This window comes from Bubalus bubalis, chromosome 9, assembly GCF_019923935.1.
Source record: "Bubalus bubalis isolate 160015118507 breed Murrah chromosome 9, NDDB_SH_1, whole genome shotgun sequence".
In the NCBI taxonomy this organism is placed as follows: Eukaryota; Metazoa; Chordata; class Mammalia; order Artiodactyla; family Bovidae; genus Bubalus; species Bubalus bubalis.
Genome location: NC_059165.1, coordinates 97,279,022 through 97,301,792, shown reverse-complemented (window position 1 = coordinate 97,301,792; position 22,771 = coordinate 97,279,022). Strand labels below are relative to the sequence as shown.

Here is a 22,771-nt window from a genome sequence, read left to right as displayed (position 1 = left end):
TATAAATCTTATTTTCTCAAATACAATTCTAGATATTTCTCTCACTTTTCTATTTACAAATCTCTATGAAATTCAAGACTATGTCACCTGGATTCTAAATCAAAGATAAATGTTCGTAATCAGAAACATTTTGTTTGATCTTCAGAGTTTTATTCATCCTTTGTTTTTCTGTCTTCCTTCCTTCATGTAATAGAGATTACTGAAATATCAGAGCTGTCTTTCAGAAGTCATTTAGGATATACTCCATATCTTTGACTTTGGTGGACTTCAAATTCTAATCAACTTTGTTTAATTAAGAGCACAAGATCTAATGTGTTGGTGACTACATAGATAGTGTTCATGTGCACAGTATTGTCATGATTAAATGATAATGAAATTTAAGTAACCCTCTTGAAATTTTTTATCTTATACAGGATCATTTGTTTCGAACCATCTTAGTAAAATGTCTGAAGTATGAGACCACTTTACATTGCTTGAACTCTGTTCTGTACTGACAGGATAATACTACTTCATTGTTTTTCTTTTTTTCAGTTTATTGACGTGATTGACAAAATGGCATATATTCAGGTGGGTTGTGTGAGATGAAACTTTTTAAAGATATACAAAAGGATGATTTAAATACATATACACACGGGGAATGATTACCACAGTCAAGTTAATTAATGTATCCATCACCTCACATAGTTTCTTTGCGTGTGTGTGTGTGTGTGTGTGTGTGTGTGAGTGTGTGTAACAGGTAAGCCAACCTCTCTTAGCAAATCGCAACAACACAGTGCAGAATTATTAGCTATGTGTGATTATAGCTATGCAGTGATTATAGCTAATAATTCTGCACTGTGTACATTATATCCACAGAACTTACTCATTTTATAACTGAAAGTTTGTACCCTTTGACCAACATCTCCCCACTTTCTCCACCACCAATCCTCACAACTACAGTTTAAACTATAGTGCTAAGAGCTTGATATTCTTCGCTTCCACACATAAGTGAGATCATACAGTATTTGACTGTGTCTGGTGTATATATTTTAATATGCAAATACTTCTCAGGTCCATCCATGTTGTCACAAATGGCAAGATTTCCTTGTTTTTATGGCTAAATAATAGCCCATCATTTATATATACACAGCACATTTTCTGTATTCATCTGTCAATAGACACATATCCACATTTCACTATTTAAAATAATATCATAAGGACAAGGGAACGCATATATCTCTTAAAGCTTTTGAGTTCATTTTATTAGCACATACTCTGAAGTGCAGTTGCTGGGTCCTGTGGTAGTTCTATTTCAGTTCATTGCAGTTTTTTCTTTTTTTTTTTTTTTTTCTCGGCCGCCTCGGGGCCGCCGCCGCCCGCAGTCCGCCCGCCGGCTCTTCGGGGGACGCTTTAGTACGTAACTTTCCGGGAACGAGCCGCAGCAACGGGACGTGGCGTCGGCGGGTTGAGCCGGCGCCGGCAACCGCGGACGACCACGCAAACCTCAGTTTTTTCTTTTTTAGGGCACCTCCATTCTGTTTTTCTAGTGTCTATAAATATTCATTCCTACCAACCAAGTACAAAGATTCACTTACCTCCATATCCTCAGCAACATTTGTGTTTTTTTTTATATATATAATAGCCATCCTAACAGATATAAGATGATATTTAATCTACATTTGTCCTTGCATGTCTTCATATTAACTGATGTTGAGTGCCTTTTACCTGGTGATCTTGTTCTCCTGATCATAAACTCTCTTATTTATAGTTGAGGAGTTTCAGGGGAGGTTTCACAGTCAGGTCAGAACTCAACCTTCTTATCGTGATGCAACAAATTTCCATGTCAATCCTTCCTGATTCAGGGATTGCAATTCTTACACTTCTGCCTCTAAAAGGTAATTCTGGTTCATTATTTTGGTATTCAAACTATAATTTAATTGTGTAAAAGATCAAAATAGAATACTGAAAACACATCTGGGCAGTTTCCTTATCCATGAAATGATTATAGTAATTGAACCTACCTAATAGGACTATTGCAAGAACTTTTAAAGAAAAATCATTAATGTTGCTTAGACCAGGTTTTCAGGTCCAGTTGATCTATTATTTATATGTGCATATTTTAAAAATACTCAGTTACCCCAGCCTCAGTCTAGAACCAGTTCTAGGATGTCTACATGTGAATTTCTTGGTCTCCCTTCTGTGAAGCTGGGCTTGATAAACACCGCCTTAGAATACTGCACAACACTGAGAAGAAGGTCCATGACTATTATATCTATTAATACTATCATGAATACTTCACCTGCTTTGAAAATATGGACATTAATACTATTTGCTTCAGATGTCATATTTTATAAAAATTTAAAACATTGAAATTTTCATTTCATCTCAGTTCAATCCCATCTTCTCCATGCACATCCCAGAAAGCAACCAGTGTTGTGAGGTTGATGGGTTTGTTTCCTTGTAAATGTTTCCATAACGTCAGTATTCATTTATGTATCCAAAACCAGCTTTCATAAAATCTTCTCTAAACAGAATACTATCAATATTGCCCCTGAAATGCACTTCTTTACATGACATTTTGGTTCCATCTCTCTGTGAAATACATACAACTACTTCATTTTCCTGACACACGTTTTTGCATAAGGAAAGACAACATTTCATCAGTTCATAAATGTACATTTATAGAAAGCAATATAAATTTAACAAATTTAAAATATATTTTTGACATATGTATTAAAGGCAATAATACATACTTTAATATAGTTTATATATAAAGTGAATATTTAATTTATATTATATGTATTATATTTTTATTCATATCAGTTTCTGCTAACAACAATCCTATGAAAAATTTTGTACCTTTCTCTATATCAAACAGATGAAGATTTGTATGTAATATGTGAGTGGTAATTAGTCGTTCAAACTATATATAGTTTATATATAAAGTGAATATTTAATTTATATTATATGTATTATATTTTTATTCATATCAGTTTCTGCTAACAACAATCCTATGAAAATTTTTGTACCTTTCTCTATATCAAACAGATGAAGATTTGTATGTAATATGTGAGTGGTAATCAGTCGTTCAAATAATTGATTCATAATCAGTTTTACTAATTAATATTAGTAATTACTAATATTTGTTTCAATGAAAAAATCATTTTTGACAATGGCACTGTCTTTTAATAAGGTATCTTTTGAAAAGATCTTTGAAGTCTGTCTTGTGATAATTTCACATTAGCTGCACATTTTCATCTTACATAAGAAATCTTCTCAACCTTAGATTTCAAAACTGGACAGCAAAATGCATGGCTAATCATTGAAAACCCTATAATCCTCCATTTTAGGGTCATTATGGCCTCTGTAAACTGCTGTGTCACTTTCGTAATTCACAGATACACCCCTTGAACCAAAAGAAGATGAAACCGTTTATCTTCCCTGTCACTTCTGGAACCCAAGTAGATTTGAGAAGAAACTCTTACTAGGTACGTGGAGGTTACTGAGAACTTTTGTAAGAATGAGCAGACCAGGGTTTGAGTCCTGGGTCTTTCACCCCCTGTAAGTGGAGTATGTGCAAATCTCTCCACTTCTCTGTGTTTCTGTTCCTTCCTGAAAATTCAGTCCAATATTTGCCTCTACAGTGTATATCACACCTAAAGGGAAGTGTGGAACTTAATGAATAATCAATCATTTGTATAAAGAATTTCAATCATTATTGGGAGATCATACTCATTAATAAAATAAACTTCCCCCAGTTTAATGACCTTTCATGGGTTCCAAGGCAAAGAGATCAAAGCCTTTCCTGTCTCAGAGCTGGAGCATAGAAAACATGAAATCCTAAAATACATCTTGGCTCAAGCATCAAGATGTGCATGTCCTCTTCTTTTCTGACTCTTTTTTCCCGTATATTCATGAAACTTTCTTCAATGACTTCTCAGAGATTGAATGCTGTAGAGGCTATTGAATAGAAAATGATAGGTCCCAAAGAAAGCCCCAGGATACAGGAAAAAACAAGCAATGTTTTAACTTGTCTCTGGTCCTATGGGACATTCTGAAAAGGATGAAAACACTAGAGTGAATGGTCCACTGTGTGGAAACTATATTGCCCACACATTGTTTCTATGAAAAATGGAAGGGTTTATTCAACACTAAGATGGGTTTTGCACCCTTGTCACCTCCACTGTGCTACCAAGATATAGACTCTGAGGAATCAGAAATAAATAAACCTCAGTCATTTCTCTTCATTATGAAGAATGCACTTGTATGAACAAAAATCACAATAAACTAAACAATAAAATAAGCAAAAATCTCCTGTCAGGGATGTGAGGAAACCATAGCATCAGATGAAGAGATAATTAAATCTGATGACAGGAGAATTAGCCTTATCATTATTAGTAACAAAATATCAAAAATGTATTTTTCCCTTTCTTCATCCATCATATAGTTATTGCACAGAGGGCTACCATTATTTCTTTAGTCCTAATTCAGTGAGTTTGTATCAATGAGGAATCAAGTCTGTTGACAATCCTAAGTCTCACAGATTCTAAGAAATTTCCCTATAACACACTAAGAATTAGTGGAGCATAAAAGATTCAAAATAAAGTTTTTCTTCTCTGAGTCTCATACCCCAAATTTCACTGTTTTCAGACTTTCTGAAAGTTTTCAGCAAAAGTAGAGATTTAGCAACATATACATCTGGAGTATATTATTTTAAACTATTTTCATTTACCTGAGTAAGAATGGACCACAAGACTCTGATTTTGTATCTGCTTTCATGACTGAGTTGGCTGATCATCAGTGCAGAGGAAAAAGTGGACAGATGAAGTGAAATCCAGAAACAATGTCAACAGAGAGATCTACCCTGGAGTATCAGGTGGCAATCATTTCTCGGTCTTTGCCTGTATCTCATATGTTCTTCCTAAAGCTGACACAGAAATAGCTACCTACTGCTCTTCACTGTGCCCTCCAGAAAACTCCAAGGGGAAGGGCACAGTGAGCAGGGAATCTCTGCCAGGACTGACAAGGAAGTGGCACGATGGTTTGAGGTGGCAGAGGGACTTCCCTACCTTGCATCTGCAGTCAGTCTGTCTAAAATCACTGGCTTCAAACTTGGTTTTAACATTGTCTAACTCATGGTCTGGTTGCTGTTGTTTAGTCCTTAAGTTGCATCTGACTCTTTGAGACCCCATGAATTGTAGCCTACCAGTCTCCTCTGTCCATGGGATTTCCCAGGCAAGAATACTGGAGTGGGTTGCCATTTCCTTCTCCAGGGAATCTTTTTGACCCATGATTTGAACCCACTTCTCCTGCATTTGCAGGCAGGTTCTTTACCACTAAGCCACCAGGAAAACCCCTTGAACTGGTACATGCTACATAAAATATTCCACTTCTCTCTTCTTATTAAAATAATAGTAATGTGTGTACATATAATTGGGGAGAAATTATGCAGATGTACTCAAGCAATAAATATAAAACAATTCCAAACCCATGCAGATTGCTCCCAAACTCCCTTCGTCATCACTATCTCCCTCAGCACTTACTGGGCTGGGCTGCATCTCTGCCGGAACATGACCAAGGAGCACAGACTCACTGCCTCTCTCCTGCCTAGTGTGTGATGAAGTCTCAGGGTCCCTCCTCAGGACGGACAGGAAGACAGACTCAGGCTGGACATTCTGATGTAGGTTCCTACAAAGAATGGAGACAGAGGTGTGGATTCACAACATGAGAACAGGCAAACCAAACAACTGGAGGCACTGGCCAATTATTTACAATGATATGACCTTAGGGCTCAATGCATAAAGCTCATCATTAGCTAGTTAGTCTATATTATTCCAATCTCTGGGGACTTGTTAATATTAATAGAACAGGAAAAGGAGAAAAGTGAATGTCCTAGGATGAGTCTGGGTCCCTCTTCTCCTCAGGAGGAAATTCCCTGTACTTTTGCTCCTTACTTCCAAGTCACAGGATCTTAATATAAAGTCCAATTTTTTCTCATTTTGCCACTCAGTGTGTGGTTTTGAGAGCTGAAAATCCATGTATCAATCATGAAATGTATGCAGCATGAGGTCCATGCCAAGGATGTGTACACTTTCCATTTTCAGAGTTAATAATTGTTTCTAAGGATAACTTGTTTTCATTTCCTTACTTTAGCTCACATTCGATGTGAGGAAATACCCAATGGAATGAAAACCAGAAGTTGAGATCAGTGAGAGCATCTCAGATCCTGCCCACCACACAGGCCTCATGCTCTATAAAGACTGTGTGCTCCAAGCCATTCAAGGCTCAGGTCCTGCCCATCTGCTTTGTAATATGTCCCCAGATTCACTGCACCAACATGATCTCAACAAAAATTCCCTGGAAAGAAACTAGAAAAGGGTAGACTTTCCTCTCTACTGGGTACTGCAGACCCCACTGTACAGCTCAGGTCATGCAGTTTCCAATGACCCCTGGTTTGTGATACACAGGAGAGCCCCTCCATCAGCATCAAGGCAGGTGTGGAGCCACAATATTAGAACTGGCAAACTAATGAGCTAGAGGCACTGGCCAATTATTTACAATGATATGACCTTGGGGTTCAGTGCCTGAAGCTCATCATGAGCCAGTTGGTCCTTGTTGTCCCAATGTCTGGAGACTACTTAATATTAATGGAACATGAAAAGGAGAAAAGTGAATGTCCTGGGAAGCATCTGGGTCCCTTTTGTCCTCAGGAGAAAATTTTCCTATATTCTTGCTTATTACTTCTCACTTGCAGGATCTTAACACAAAATTCAGACTTTTCCCCTCAATTTAGCAATGCAATGTGTTATTTTGATACCTATAAATCAATAGTATCAATCATGAAATCTACAAAGCATTAGGTCTATACTATGGATATTGCATAATTTCCATTTTCACAGTCTCTGAAATTAAAAGACGCTTACTCCTTGGAAGGAAAGAAAAGACCAACGTAGATAGCATATTCAAAAGCAGAGACATTACTTTGCCAACAAGGGTCCGTCTAGTCAAGGCTATGGTTTTTCCAGTAGTCTTGTATGAATGTGAGAGTTGGACTGTGAAGAAAGCTGAGAGCCAAAGAATTGATGCTTTTTTTTGTGTGTGTTTTTTTTTTAATTTTATTTTATTTCTAAACTTTACATAATTGTATTAGTTTTGCCAAATATCAAAATGAATCCACCACAGGTATACATGTGTTCCCCATCCTGAACCCTCCTCCATCCTCCCTCCCCATTCCATCCCTCTGGGTCTTTTGAACTGTAGTGTTGGAGAAGACTCTTGAGAGTCCCTTGGACTGCAAGGAGATCCAACCAGTCCATTCTAAAGGACAACAACACTGTATATGAGACAGCAAAAGAGACACTGATGTATAGAACAGTCTTTTGGACTCTGTGGGAGAGGGAGAGGGTGGGATGATTTGGGAGAATGGCATTGAAACATGTATAATATATATGAAACGAGTCGCCAGTCTAGGTTCAATGCACGATACTGGATGCTTGGGGCTGGTGCACTGGGACGACCCAGAGGGATGGTATGGGGAGGGAGGAGGGAGGAGGGTTCAGGATGGGGAACACATGTATACCTGTGGCAGATTCATTTTGATATATGGCAAAACCAATACAACATTGTAAAGTAAAAAAAAAAATTAGCTATAAAAAATTAATAATAATAAAAGAGATCAGTCCTGGGTGTTCTTTGGAAGGAATGATTCTAAAGCTGAAACTCCAGTACTTTGGTCACCTCATGCGAAGACTTGACTCATTGGAAAAGACTCAGATGCTGGGAGGAATTGGGGGCAGGAGGAAAAGGGGATGACAGAGGATAAGATGGCTGGATGGCATCACCGACTCAATGGACGTGAGTTTGGGTGAACTCCAGGGGTTGGTGATGGACAGGGAGGCCTGGCGTGCTGCCATTCATGGGGTAGCAAAGAGTCAGACATGACTGAGTGACTGAACTGAACTGAACTGAAGGATAGCTTCTCTTATTTTGGCCAATTTTAATGAAACTTCACATGGGGTGACAACAGTTAGACATGATTTAGCAACTAAATCACCACCAAACCAATGAATCTTCAGTTCTAAGGTTTTTTTCTTTATTGACATTGGCATATTAGAAAACTATTGATCTTTACTTGCAATTTAATAACTGATACTTTAATTAACTATGTCAGTGGATCTTCCAGAAGGTCACAATCAAGGTGTCAGCCAGGGCTGTAGGCATCTCAAGCTGGATCAGCAAGTGTCCACTTTCAAGCACATTCATAAGGTTGTTGGTAAGAATCACCTGTTCACACAATATTATCCAGAGAATTCCTTCAGTTCCTTGACACATGGCCTCCTGGTGGGGCAGCTGGGTTTTATCAATGTGAGCCATCAAGAATACCAGAGAGAGGCACCAAGAAAATAGCTAGATTATTGTACTCTGTTCCCTATTATTTCCCAACATTTCTTCCTCGTTCTTGTTGTTGGAAGTGGGTCTCTATGTACATCTCACACTCAGTGGCAGGGAAACACACAGGGGTAGGAAAACCAGGAGTTTGGAGGATCTCAGATAGCGCCCACCACACAGAAACCTCATTGTCGATGAGAGGAAGACACTGAATGTTGGGACATCAAAAATAATTCATCCACAGCAAAATGTATTACTATGCATGTGGACTATGCATGTGTGCTAAATCACTTCAGTTGTCCGACTCTTTTCGACCCTTTGAACTGTAGCCCTCTAGGCTCCTCTGTCCATGAGATTCCCCAGGCAAGAGTCCTGGAGTGTGTTGCCATGCTCCCCTTCACGGGATCTTCCCAACCCAGGGATTGAACCCAAGTGTCCCTCATTGCAGGTAGATTCTTTACCAGCTGAGCCACAAGGGAAGCCCAAATGGCGATTGAGTAGAGTTGATTATAGAGAGATGAGGGGAGTATTGGGGCTCTATAAAATATGTGGGCAGTGGTAAAAGGGTTAAACTGAAGTAACAGCATTGTGGAGAGAGGGAATCAGACATTAGAGTCAGTGCTAAGGATGAGTGTAGAATACACAGTGTATATGAAAGATAGATATTGGTCGTTATGTAGTAAATTAGTGATTTGCTTTGCACTCGCCTTGGTTTTCCTTACATGATGACTGTATGTAAAGAAAACAATAATCTTCTCACATTCAGTGTTTGATGTGTCATTGAGAAATTTCTGTCCTCACTTTTTGTCCCTTTACTATGTGCAGAAATAGTCAAACCCCACTCTTTGTTCTGTGAGTCTTTTTTTTTTTTTTCTTAAAAAAATTTTTTTTAATTATTTTCTTTATTCTTATTTTTTACTGAGATCATATTGGTTTATGACATTATATAAATTTCACGTGTACAACACTGTGTTTCTTAAATATGACTGTACACTACAGTGTGTGCATGCTCAGTTGTGTCCAGCTCTTTGCAGCTCCATGAACTCTAGCCTGCCAGGCTCCTCTGTCCTTGGGATTTCCCAAGGCAATAATACTGGGGTGAGTTTCCATTTCCTTCTCCAGGGGGTCTTCCTGACCCAGGGATTGACCCAGGTTTCTTATATCTCCTGCATTGGCAGGAGAATTCTTTACCAACTCCCCTACCTGGGAAGCCATATATGACAGTGTGGTCACCACCAAAAATTTATTTTCCATCTGTAAACATACAGTGGACCCTTTTACCCATTTCACCCACTCCCCATCTCCTCCAGTAACTACTACTGCTACTGTATTCTTTGTATCTACATGTTTGTTTTTGTTTGGTTTGTTCATTTATTTTTTTGTTTACTCGTTTTTTATGTCCTGCTATAAGTAGAATAATACAATATTTGTCTTTCTCCATCTTACTTATTTCACTTAGCATAATACACTCAAAGTCCATTCATGTTGTCTCAAATAGCAAGATTTCATTTTTTATGCTTGAATAATATTCTGTTGTCTATATATACCACATCTTCTTTATCCATTCATCCATCAGCAGGTGCTTAGATTGTTTTTATATCTTGGCTGTTGTAAATAATGCTGTGATGAACATGGAGGTGCATATATCTTTTGAAATAGTGTTTTCATAATCTTTGGATCAATATCCAGAAGTGTACTAGCTAGATCATATGATAGTTTCATTCGTAATTTTTTGAGGACTCTTCTTACTGTTCTCCACTGTGGCTACATCAGTTACTTTTCCACCAATAGTGTACGAGGATTCCCTTTTTTCCACATCTTCTCCAACATTTGCAATTTTTTTGCCTTTTTGTTAGTAGCCATTCTAAAGAGTGGACTTTCCAGGTGGTGCTAGTGGTAAAGAATCTGCCTGCCAATGCAGGAGATGTAAGAGCTGTGGGTTTGATCCCTGGGTTGGGAAGATCCCCTGGAGGAGGGCATGGCAACCCACTCCAGCATTCTTGACTGGAGAATCCAATGGACAGAGGAGCCTGGTGGGCTATAGTCCATAGGTCTGCACAGAGTCGGACACGACTGAGTGACTTAGCATGCACACATTCTAAAGAGTGTGAGATAATATCTCCTTGTGAGTTTGATTTGCATTCTCCTGGCCACCTGATGCGAATAGCTGACTCATTTGAAAAGACCCTGATACTAGGAAAGATTGAAGGTGGGAGAAGAAGGGGACTACAGAGAATGAGATAGTTGGATGGCATCACTGGCTCAATAGACACAAGTTTGGGTAAACTCCGGGAATTGGTGATGGACAGGGAGGCCTGGCGTGCTGCAGTCCATGGGGTTGCAAAGAGTTGGACATGACTGAGCGACTGAACTGAACTGAATAATTCTCAATGAGTTATTCTTAATATCTTTTTGACTTTGCAGTGATGGGTGTGATTTTCTCTGGGAAAGAATTGAGGGTTACTTGTAGGGCATCACCTGTAAAAATGCAAGTTTCTCTGGTTCTACATGGCAGTGTCAGCAACTGAGCTCAGCCCAATCTCTGCTGTTTATTACTGGATACCATGTAAAATCACACCCATCGCTGCAGAGTGTTTCTTGTAATTCACAGCAGAATCCACATAGCTGGCACAGTTACTATGCCTGTTTCCAATGTTAAGCCTTGGAATTTGCCAAGAGAGGGCTATAGGGCCAGTTCCAAGAGGTTTCAGTGGTATTACTCGATTAATTGACTGATTCATTACTTCTCCTTCTTCCCATTTCTCTCCTTTTCCTTCATCTCTCCCTTGTCCTTTATCTCTCTATCCCTGTATGTCTCTTTCTTTTTTCCTCTATTTGTCCATCAACCGTTTGTTGCATTCTGCAGTGTATGAGGCACTGTGCTAAATTCTTGTTTTCAGGGCAAAACCACAAAAATGATATTCCTGCTTTCAGGGACCTTGGTCAGTGTCCCAGAATTCTTTGCATTTGACTTGTGCTAATCAAGCTCACAAGGAAATGAGGCACATAAGCCAGAATGTCAGTGGGTTAGTTTACAGAGGAGGACTGTCCTTTCCAGTGGATCCATGCTTAGCATCTGCATATGGAAGAGAGAGGTCTAGTAGGAAAACCTGAAACTAACAGGCTGGGACTGCGGTCGTCATGGAAGTCAGCAGCCCAGGAGTGAGATGATTCATTTCCACACAGTTTGGAAGCCTTGAAATTCGGAAATTCATCTATCATGGGGCTCTTTCCTCTCCTTCCTTTTGATTTGTTTTTAAATGAGACTTTGGATGTCATTTGTTTAATAGCATTTGTAAAGTTATAATATTTTGTGTTGGAAGCAGTATACACGTGCGTGCATGCTCAGTTGTGTCCGACTCTTTGCAACCCCATGGACTGTAGCCTTACAGGCTCCTCTGTCCATGGGATTCTCCAGGTAAGAACACTGGAATGGGTTGCCATTTCCTCCTCCAGGGGATCCTCCCACTGCAGGGATCGAACCCACGTCTCCAGTGTCTCCTGCATTGGCAGGCAGACTCTCCACCACTGAGCCACCTGGGAAGCAGTATACCTTCTGCTTATTTCTTCTATATAAAAATCTTGTTTCCAGATTTGCTCACACCCTGGTAAAGATGAGAATATGATAGTAAGACTAAAAGAGAATGAGATGGTAAGCCAGAGTCCCATGCAGATCTTCTTCAAGAAATGATGACTGCTAGTTACTGAGAGTGTATTATGTGTGAACCCTCTGTTATTTCATTTGGTTCCTGAAAGCAGTCCTATCGGGTAGAGTTTATCATTTCTACTTTATAAGTAGGGTTTATAAACGGATTCCAGAAAGGCTGTCTTGCCATAGATCACACAGCTGTTAACATGGCAGAATCCAGATTCTGTCTCCAAGTCCATGTTCATATGCACATGCTGTGTTATGCCACTCACTTTCCTTGCGCTAGACCCAGTGAGTCTTAATCTTGCAGTTACATTAGAGAAAAATACATTCTATTGAATATCCTGATAATAAACTCAAACCATATTTTTATGATTTTAAAGCAAACCATATATTTTTTCTCTCTTTTGCAAGTCTTCTTAGAGATGTCTATAGAAGTTTCAAGACAGAAGAAAAATACTGGATGTGTAATTTTTAAATTGACTTTACTCTTCCTTATGAGGTAGTGGGTAATTTGTTCAATGTTGTACAAAGTAGAGCTGTGCCTAATCTCTGCCCTCGCTGTGCTACACTAGAGTACAAATAGACAAATTTCAGTTTCTATCCTCAACCTACTGAGAACCTGCTACATAGCACAGGGAACTCTACTCAATGCTCTGTGGAGACATAAATGTGAAAGATATCCAAAAAAGAAGGAATCTATGCAAATATATAGCTGATTCACTCTGCTGTACAGCAGAAGCTAACACAACATTGTAATGCAAGTATACTCCAATAAAAATTAATTTACAAAAATCGTAGAGTGTTTTAAGCTCCGTGTTTTTAGCAAAGAAAAAATAGAATGAATGAGAATTTTTTTTTTAAATATTTTAAAACAGAATGTTTTTCTGAGGAACCTCCACATGGCCCTTTTGCTATCTTGGTTCCTCAGGCTGTAGATTAAGGAGTTCAGCATGGGGGTGACCACAGTGTATACCACCGAGGCCACAATTCTTCCTGGGAGATTGTGAGATGGCTGAGCTGAGGTAGATGCCAAGGCCTATTTGATAAAATAAGTAAACAAATGCCAGGTGAGAGCCACAGGTCAAGAAAGCTTTATACCTCCCACCTGATGAGGGGACCCTTTGAATAGAGGAGACAATTTTAAAATAAGAGAAAAAGATCCCCAAGATAGGGAGAAAATGAGAGATGGCACCAACAAAAATACATGATTATGTTATTGGTGAAAGTGTCAGAACAGGCAAGGTTGAGGAGTTGAGAAGGGTCACAGAAGAAATTAAAAATTTCCACATCTTTAAAGTTTTATCACCACATCTTTGAAGTTTTATTTCCACATCTTTGAAGTTTTCCCACATTTATGAAGTTTTATCATGGTGAGTTTTATCACCATGGAATTGTGCATCTGGGAAATCAAGAGACAGATGAAAAGTGATACCAAAACCAACGAGCCACAGAGACGTGGGTCATAATGTCCAAGTAATGCAGAGGGTGACAGATGGCTATGAACTGGTCATAGGCCATCATGATCAGGAGGAGACCATCCAAACATCCAAAAAGCATAAAAAAGGACATCTGTGTCAGGCATCCTGCATAGGAGATGACCCTCTGTGAGTCTGAATGTCCAGAATCATTTTCAAGATTGTGGTGGAGGTGAAATCGATGTCAGCCAAGGATGGAAGAAGTACATGGAAGTGTGGAGATGGGGGTCAGACGTGACAGCCAGAATGATGAGTAGATTCCCCAGCACGGTGACCAGGTATGTGGACAGGAACAGGATAAAGAGCAAAGGCTGAAAGTCTGGATCATCTGAGAGTTCCATGAAAAGGAATTCTGAGTCATTTGTTAGATTCTGCGGCTTCATATAACTTTGACACCTTTTGAAAAAGAAGAGAAGATTGAAAGAAAGGAAACAAGTAAATGGCCATGCAGCACTATGTCCACATTTTGGATTCAAGCAATTCACAAACAAAATATTCACTCTTGGTTTAAAAGTCTGTTCTTTATATCTGTGTCTCCTTTGCTGCCCTTCATGTAGGAGTGTTGGTACCATCTTTCTAACTTCCATATATATTCATTAATATACAGTACTTGTCGTTCTCTTTCTTTCACTCTGTATAATAGGCTCTGGGTTCATTCATGTCAATAGAACTGACCCAAATATGTTCCATTTTATAACTGAGTATTGAGGCAATATGTCCTGGTACCTCAGCAATATTTCTGAGTGTCTCAAATCCAGTTTTGTTTTTGTATTTTTTCCTTGTAACTGTTTTTTCAATGCTTTCTGTTATTCACCTCTTTCATTACACTGGCCTGAAGAATGTTAGGAAAACAAGGCACTTTTATGATAACAATCTATGATCACAGCATAAACGTCTCTGGTGGCTCAGATGGTAAAAAATCCACCTGCAATGTGGGAGACCCAGGTTAAATTCCTGGGTTGGGAAGACCCCCTGGAACATGACAACCTACTCCAGTATTCTTGCCTGGAGAATACTCAGAAACAGATGAGCCTGATGGGCTGCAGTCTGTTGCAGGAAGGGGGACACCTTCCAGGGCCCAAAAGCAGGCTCTTGTCTAACACTCAGAAATGAATTATCCGAGGAGACACATTTACTGACAAAGCAAGAGATTTTATTGGGAAGGGGCGCCCCGGCAGAGAGCAGTAGGGTAAGGGAACCCAGGAGAATTACTCTGCCACATGGCTTGCAGTCACGGGTTTTATGGTGAATGGATAAGTTTCCGTGTTGTCTTGGTCATTCATTCTGAGTCCTTCCTGGTAGTCCACACATTGCTCAGCCAAGATGGATGCCAGTGAGAAGTATTCTGGGAGGTGATTGGACACGTGGTGTCACCTTTTGACCTTTCCCAAACTCTTCCAGTTGGTGGTGGCTTATTAGTTCCGTGTTCCTTACCAGGACTTCCTGTTGTAAAACAACTCATACAAATGGTTACTATGGTGTCTGGCCAAGGTGGGCAGTTTCAGTCAGTGTGCTTCCCCTAACAGTTCATGGAGTCACAAAGAGTCAGACACGATTGAGACTAAGCACAAGCACTCTTAATGAAATATATTGACTAAGAAATAGACTTCTCCCTCTGAAATGAAAATATCTCTTGGCATATCAATAAACTATAAATGGCACACACATCAGCGATTTCTGGCCCCCAAATGTGGATGAGAGCAAGAACACTGGAGTGGGTTGCCATTTCTTTCTCCAATGCATGAAAGTGAACATTGAAAGTGAAGTCACTCAGTCGTGTCCGACTCTTAGCGACCCCATGGACTGCAGCCTACCAGGTTCCTCCGTCCATGGGATTTTCCAGGCAAGAGTACTGGAGTGGGGTGCCATTGCCTTCTCCAGTGACCAACCTAGACAGCATATTACAAAGCAGAGACATTACTTTGCCAAAAAAGGTCCGTCTAGTCAAGGCTATGGTTTTTCCAGTGGTCATGTATGGATGTGAGAGTTGGACTATAAAGAAAGCTGAGCGTTGAAGAATTGATGCTTTTGAACTGTGGTGTTGGAGAAGACGCTTGAAAGTCCCTTGGACTGCAAGGAGATCCAACCAGTCCATTCTAAAGGAGATCAGTCCTGGGTGTTCATTGGAAGGACTGATGTTGAAGCTGAAACTCCAACACTTTGGCCACCTGATGTGAAGGTCTTTGAAAAGACCCTGATGCTGGGGAAAGATTGAGGGCAGGAGGAGAAGGGGATGAGATGGTTTGATGGCATCACCGACTCAATGGACATGAGTTTGGGTGGACTCCAGGCGTTGGTGATGGACAGGGAGGCCTGATGTGCTGCGGTTCATGGGGTCACAAAGAGTCGGACACAACAGAGCGACTGAACTTGCCTCCTTGGAGCAGTTTTCTCAAGTTACTGGGATGCTATCTCCCATGCTCAAATTCCTAAACATTCCCACCAAATAAAATAACTCTCTACTTTTTGACTGTGACTATATTTTTTAGTTTACAGCACAAACAAGCGCTATTTTAGCTTGTCTTTTGTTCTATGGGACACCCATAAACATGGACTGGAAAGCACCAGTGCATGCAAGCCATGTTGACTAGTCTCTGTTTCTGTGAACCAAAGAAAGGTTTATTCAATATTTACCATATTTGGGTTTTTTTTTTGGGGGGGGGAGTGGTGGGGGGTGGGCATTATTGTTGAAGGAAAGCTACACTGCTCAAAATAGCCTGGAGTTAAAACTCCCCTTCAGGTCCTCTCCACCATTCTATACAAAGTTCTATAAAGAACTTTCTCCCCCAAAGAAAGAAATGGACAATAAGATTATGTTCAGCTCCCAGAGGATCCCAGTCTCCAACCGGTCTCAAGAATTCCTTTCCCCAGTTGTTTAAAGCTAACTAATCAAAAATAATCATGAGGAAAAACAGACCTCCTCAAAACGATGTTTCTCCGCATATATATGTTTTCTATATATACCTACTCTCTTCTCCATTTAGTGCAGCAGCCCACTAATCTGACCGCTGCCCCTTCTCACCTCATTAAAAATGATCTGTTCCTGTAAAGTGTCGGTCTTGTTTTTGTTTTGTTTTGTTTTTTTCTCGAACCTTGCCTTCTCTAACTCCCTTACCTTACGATTGTTGCCTACATTCTGCCAAAGACTAAACTCTGGAGAATCAGAAATAAATGTGACTCAGTCATTTCCTCCAAATACTCATTATCCACTTAAATAGGGATGAAACTTAAATGTTTTGGGAATTCCCTGTCTGTCCAGTGACTAAGACACCATGCTTTAATGCCAAGGGCCCTTGTTCGATCCTTGGTCAGGGAACTAGGATCCCACAGCCATGTGGCACAACCAAAAAAGAAAAAAGAAAAACTAACATGATTTGTCAGATATCCATTAAAAACCAAACTGTCAGGTCACAGAATGTTTCAGTCAAATCATATGAACCTTAAATTTTGCCCTTATTGTAAGCACCTATCACATAGTTAAATCATATAGGTAGTATTCTGTATTTAGTTCTTACTCAGTGGAATTGTATTGTAAACAGGAAGAGTTAATTTTGAATTCACACGGATCTGATCTGTGACTTTAACCCTTATCGTGCTGCTTCTGAGTTATATGTACATAATGGCCTGCCTCAGGGAGATAACCTGACCCAAGCCATCTGTGAAGGACTGTGGCATATTCTTAAATTCATTGTGTGGCAAAGGGCATGGTGCCCTTCCTCTACTGCTTACAGGAGTGGCCCAGAAATTCACATTTGGGGAGGCCAGAGTCACAGATAGATATGACATATTTGTTGGTTGATATGACAAGAGATATTCCATTTCATACCACCCATGAAATGACTAGTAAGAAAGTCAAATTAACACATCCCCCTGCCTGAGGCTTGCCATTCTAGGAGACATTTGCAAGGATTGAATAGTCTTTTTACTTTGTTTCCTCACCACCACCACCACCACCCTCCACTATCTCTGATCCATAAAATAATCTGGTTTTGAGTTCCCAGCAAGATGGTTATCTTGAGGCATTAGACTGCCATCTTCTCTGTCAGCTGGCTCATGAATGAAGTCCCCTCCTTGTCCCAACACCTCGTCTAGGTTTTATTGGCCTATCGTGTGGTGACAGTCTAACTCTCACATCCATACATGACCACTGGAAAAACAACAGCCTTGACTAGACGGACCTTTGTTGGCAAAGTAATGTCTCAGCTTTTGAATATGCTATCTAGGTTGGTCATAACTTTCCTTCCAAGGAGTAAGCATCTTTTAATTTCATGGCTGCAATCACCATCTTCAGTGATTTTGGAGCACCAAAAAAGAAAGTCAGCCACTGTTTCCACTGTTTTCCCATCCATTTCCCATGAAGTGATGGGACCAGATGCCATGATCTTAGTTTTCTGAATGTTGAGCTTTAAACCAACTTTTTCACTCTCCTCTTTCACTTTCATCAAGAGGCTTTTGAGTTCCTCTTCACTTTCTGCCATAAGGGTGGTGTCATCTGCATATCTGAGCTTATTGATATTTCTCCCAGCAATCTTGATTCCAGCTTGTGTTTCTTCCAGCCCAGCATTTCTCATGATGTACTCTGCATATAAGTTAAATAAGCAGGGTGACAATATACAGCCTTGACGTACTCCTTTTCCTATTTGGAACCAGTCTGTTTTTCCATGTCCAGTTCTACCAGTCCATCCTAAAGGAGATCAGTCCTGGGTGTTCATTGGAAGGACTGATGCTAAAGCTGAAACTCCAATACTTTGGTCACCTCATGTGAAGAGTTGACTCATTGGAAAAGACCCTAATGCTGGGAGGGATTGGGGGAAGGAGAAGAAGGGGATGACAGAGGATGAGATGGCTGAATGGCATCACCGACCTGATGAACATGAGTTTGGGTGAACTCCAGGAGTTGGTGATGGACAGGGAGGCCTGGCGGGCTGTGATTCATGGGGTCCCAAAGAGTCGGACATGACTGAGTGACTGAACTGAACTGAACTGTCGTGAGCAGAGCAAGCTTAGACTTGGGAACCCTTATCAACCAGGAGTCAACTCAGATAACAATATGGAGGTTCAGAAGTACTAAGTACTTGTTCCATTTTTCTAGATAGCAAGTAGAGCAGACAGGATTTTAATTATATTGTGCACAAATTAGTGACAAAGCAACAACAGGGAATCTTTAATAAAGGTTCATGATACCAAGTCTATAGCTTGTTGTTCACTTGCTTTGTCATGTCCAGCTCTTTTCAACCCCTTGGACTGCAGCATGCCAGGCTATCCTGTCCTTCACTATGTCCCAGAGCTTTCTCAAACTCATTTCCATTGATTCAATGAAGCCATCCAACCATCTCATCCTCTGTCACCTCCTTCTGCTTTTGTCTTCAATCTTTTCCAGCATCAGGGTCTTTTCCACGGAGTTGGCTTTTCACATCAGATGGCCAAGGTATTGGAGCTTAAGCTTCAGAATCAGTCCTTCCAATGAATATTCGGGGTTGATTCCCTTCAGGGGTGACTGGTTTGATCTCCTTGCTGTCCAAGGGACTCTCAAGAGGCTTCTACAGTACCGAAGTTCAAAATATGTGTAGCTGACATCATTCCCCTGCTCATTTTCATCATAACTTGCATGATCACTGATCACTTTGAAATACTTAAGGGACAGTTTTTATTTATTTATTTATTTATTTATTTTGGCTATGCCATGCAGCTTAGGCCATGAGCAGGGATCGAACCTGCGCCCCTGCAGCAGAAATATGGACTTCTAACCACTGGGCCCACAAGGGAATTCCCCTAGGGGATGGTTTACAGGGACTCATTTCTGCTCCAGTGAGATAGATGCCAATGGGCACTAGAGTCCATGTGGGAGGAAAACAGAAATCTAAAAAAGAATCCCAGAATCCCCACCAGAACCAATACCATAAACTCCATGGGCCTCTGAGCTGACTGCCTATGGTGTCCTACCATCTTCTACTCCAATTGTTCTTCTTATCCTGATGATCAAGACACAACCCTCCACCAGGCCTTCCCATATACATTATCTCCAGTGGCACTCACTGTACTGCACCTCCTTTATGCTGGCTCATGGCAAAGGACTAACAATCTGCTGCCCTTCCCATTCTTGGTAAGTGATGAAGGTTCAGGCTTTATTCTCTGGACTGGCAGAAAGACAGAGTTAGACCCGAACCCCCTGATGCATACAATGACTCTGGGAATAGAAGACACACATACAGATGCAACTGTACAAGGACTTGCAAACTGAAAGCTTGCACAGCACAGGCTGATTATTTGAAGTTGTGTTGGCTTGAAGATTTGATGCAGAGCTCCTAATTAGCCAAATTGGTCCTTGTTATCTCAGTCTCTGAGGATGTTAATGTTAATTGTACTGGATTATAGGAAAAGTAAATCTTCTTTGTAGGGACTAAGGTGGAGAAGGCAATGGCACCCCACTCCAGTACACCTGCCTGGAAAATCCCATGGATGGAGGAGCCTGGTGGGCTGCTGTCCATGGGGTCGCTAGGAGTTGGACACGACTGAGCAACTTCACTTTCTCTTTTCACTTCCATGCATTGGAGAAGGAAATGGCAACCCACTCCAGTGTTCTTGCCTGGAGAATCCCAGGGACGGGGGACCCTGGTGTGCTGCCATCTCTGGGGTCACACAGAGTCGGACATGACTGAAGTGACTTAGCATAGAATAGGGACTAAGGATTTCCACTTCTTAGGAGAAATCTTGCCTGTATTTCTCCTTCTGACTTTCAGGTTTCATATCCCTTAATGAAAAATTCAGACTTACTATATGTGTATGTGTTAGTTTCAGGTATAGTGCAAAGTGATTCAATTATATACACATATGTGTGAATAATATATATATATATATATACACATGTATATATACCATTTTCCAGATTCTTTTCCATTATAGGTTATTACAAGATATTGAATATAGTTCCCTGTGCTATATACAATAGGTCTCTGGATGTTTATTTAATATATAGTAGTGTGTACACGTAAATTTCAAAGTGCTACTTTACCTCTCCACCCTCACTGCTGTTATTCCCTTTGGTAATGATAAGTTTGTGTTCTATGTCTATGATTCTATTTCTGTTTTGTAAATAAGTTTACCTGCATCATTTTTGAGATTCTACATTAAGTGATATCATATGATATTTGTTTTTCTCTGTCTGACTGACTTCACTTAGTATGATTATCTCTAGGTCCATCCATTTTCCTGCAAATGGCATTATTTCATTCTTCTTTATGGCTGAGCAATATTCCCTTGAGTATACCACATCTTCTTTATCCATTCATCTGTCAACAGACACTTAAGTTGCTTCCATGTCTTGGCTTTTGTAAATAGTGCTGCTAAGAACATTGTATGTATGTATGTATCTTTTTGAATTAAAGTTATCCCTGGATATTTGCCCAGGAGTGGGATTGCTGAATTATATAGTAAGTTTATTTTTAGTTTTCTAAGGAACATTGATACTGTTCTCAGTATGTCTGCACCAATTTATATTTCCACAGACTTACTTTTTAAAATAACATACATTACTTAAATTGAAGAAGGAAATGGCAACCCGGCACAGTATTCTTGCCTGGAGAGTCCCCATAGACAGAGGAGCCTAGCAGGCTACAGTCCCTGGGGTCGCACAGAGTTGGACATGACTGATGCAACTTAGCACATCACTTAAATGGGAAGAGATCTAAAAAAAGGATATATGTATCTGTATAACTGATTCACTCTGTTATATACTAGAAACTAACACAACGTTGTAAAGCAACCATACTTTAATAGCAATTAATTAACATACATCAAAATATGAGTTTATCATCATCAAATGTATTCAAATGATCAAGAAATTTAGGGAAAATTAGGTCTTCTATATCAAGAATCTGATGGTATATGTCCTGAAATATTAACTGAAAAGTAATGTTCATGTCTCTAAGGAAAACTCTTTTTTTATTGTGAAAGGAACACTTACCATGAGATCTGCCCTTTTCACAAATCTCAAAGTGTTCATATATTATTGTTAACTGTAGGTACAATGTCAGAGCAGATCTCTAGAGCTTATTGATTTTAATTGACTGAAGATTTATGCCCTTTAAGTAGTAACTCTCCATTTGCCCCTCCTCTCACCCCCTGGCAGCCACCATTCCACTCTATGATCTTGTGAATTTGACTCTGTTAGATAAATTATGTAAGTAGAATTAGGCAGTATTTGTCTTTCTGTGATTAGTTTATTTTTCTTAGCATGATATCCTAAAGTCACCCATGTTGTTGCAAATGACAAGATTTCCTTTTTTTTTTTTCAGGCTGAAGACTATTCCCATTTCCTAATTCCTTCATCTGTCTATGACATTAAGTTGTTTCCAGATCTTGGCTATTACGAGTAGTGCAGCAATGAACATAGAAATGCTACTATTTCTTTGAGATCATGATTTCAATTCTTTTGATTAAATACTGAGAGATAGAATTGCTGGATCATATAGCAGTTCTGTTTTTAATTTTCTAAGGATGCTTCATACTGTTTTCCACAGTGGTTGCCACATTTTTTATTTACACCAACAATGCATAAAGGTTCCAATTTCTTCACGTCCTTGCCAGCACTGTTGTCTTATGGATTTTGTTTTCTTTTTTTTTCTTTTTAGTCATACTTACAGGTCTAAAGTGATATCTCAGTGTGGTTTTGATTTGCATTTCCTTGATGAATAGTGATACTGAGCAACTTTTCATATACCCCTTAGCCATTTGTATATATCCTTGGGAGAACTGTCTATTTAAGAAATTAGTCCATTCAGGGGGGCTTCCCTAAGCAGTCCAGTGGTTAAGACTTCAAAGGACTGTAGGTTCGAGCCCTAGTAAGGGAATTTAGATCCCACATGCTGCATAGTGCATCAAAAATAAATAAATATATAACAGAGAATCAATACATGTGTGGTGACACAAACAGATAGAGAGATAGACAATGTTTTTGGACTGGAAGAATCAAGATGTGAAAATGACTATACTACCCAAAGCAATCTATAGATTCAATGCAATTCCTATCAAATTACCAATGACATTTTACTAGAACTAGAGCCAAAAAATTACAATATGTATGGAAACACAAAAGATCTCAAATAGACAAAGCAATCTTGAGAAAGCAAAAATAGAGCTGGAGGAATCAGACTCCCTGACATCAGATCATACTACCAATCTACAGTAATCAAAACATATGGTAATGGCATGCAGGTGCTAAGTCACTTCAGTCATGTCCAACTCGTTGCAACTTTATAGACTGTAGACCACCAGGCTC

The 22,771-nt window shown here is 39.7% G+C and overlaps 1 pseudogene; it reads right to left on the bottom strand.

The window, feature by feature from the left end:
• Positions 1-1,286: 1,286 nt before the first annotated feature.
• LOC102397566 lies at positions 1,287-19,559 on the bottom strand (annotated as a pseudogene).
• Between the last annotated feature and the right edge of the window lie 3,212 nt (positions 19,560-22,771).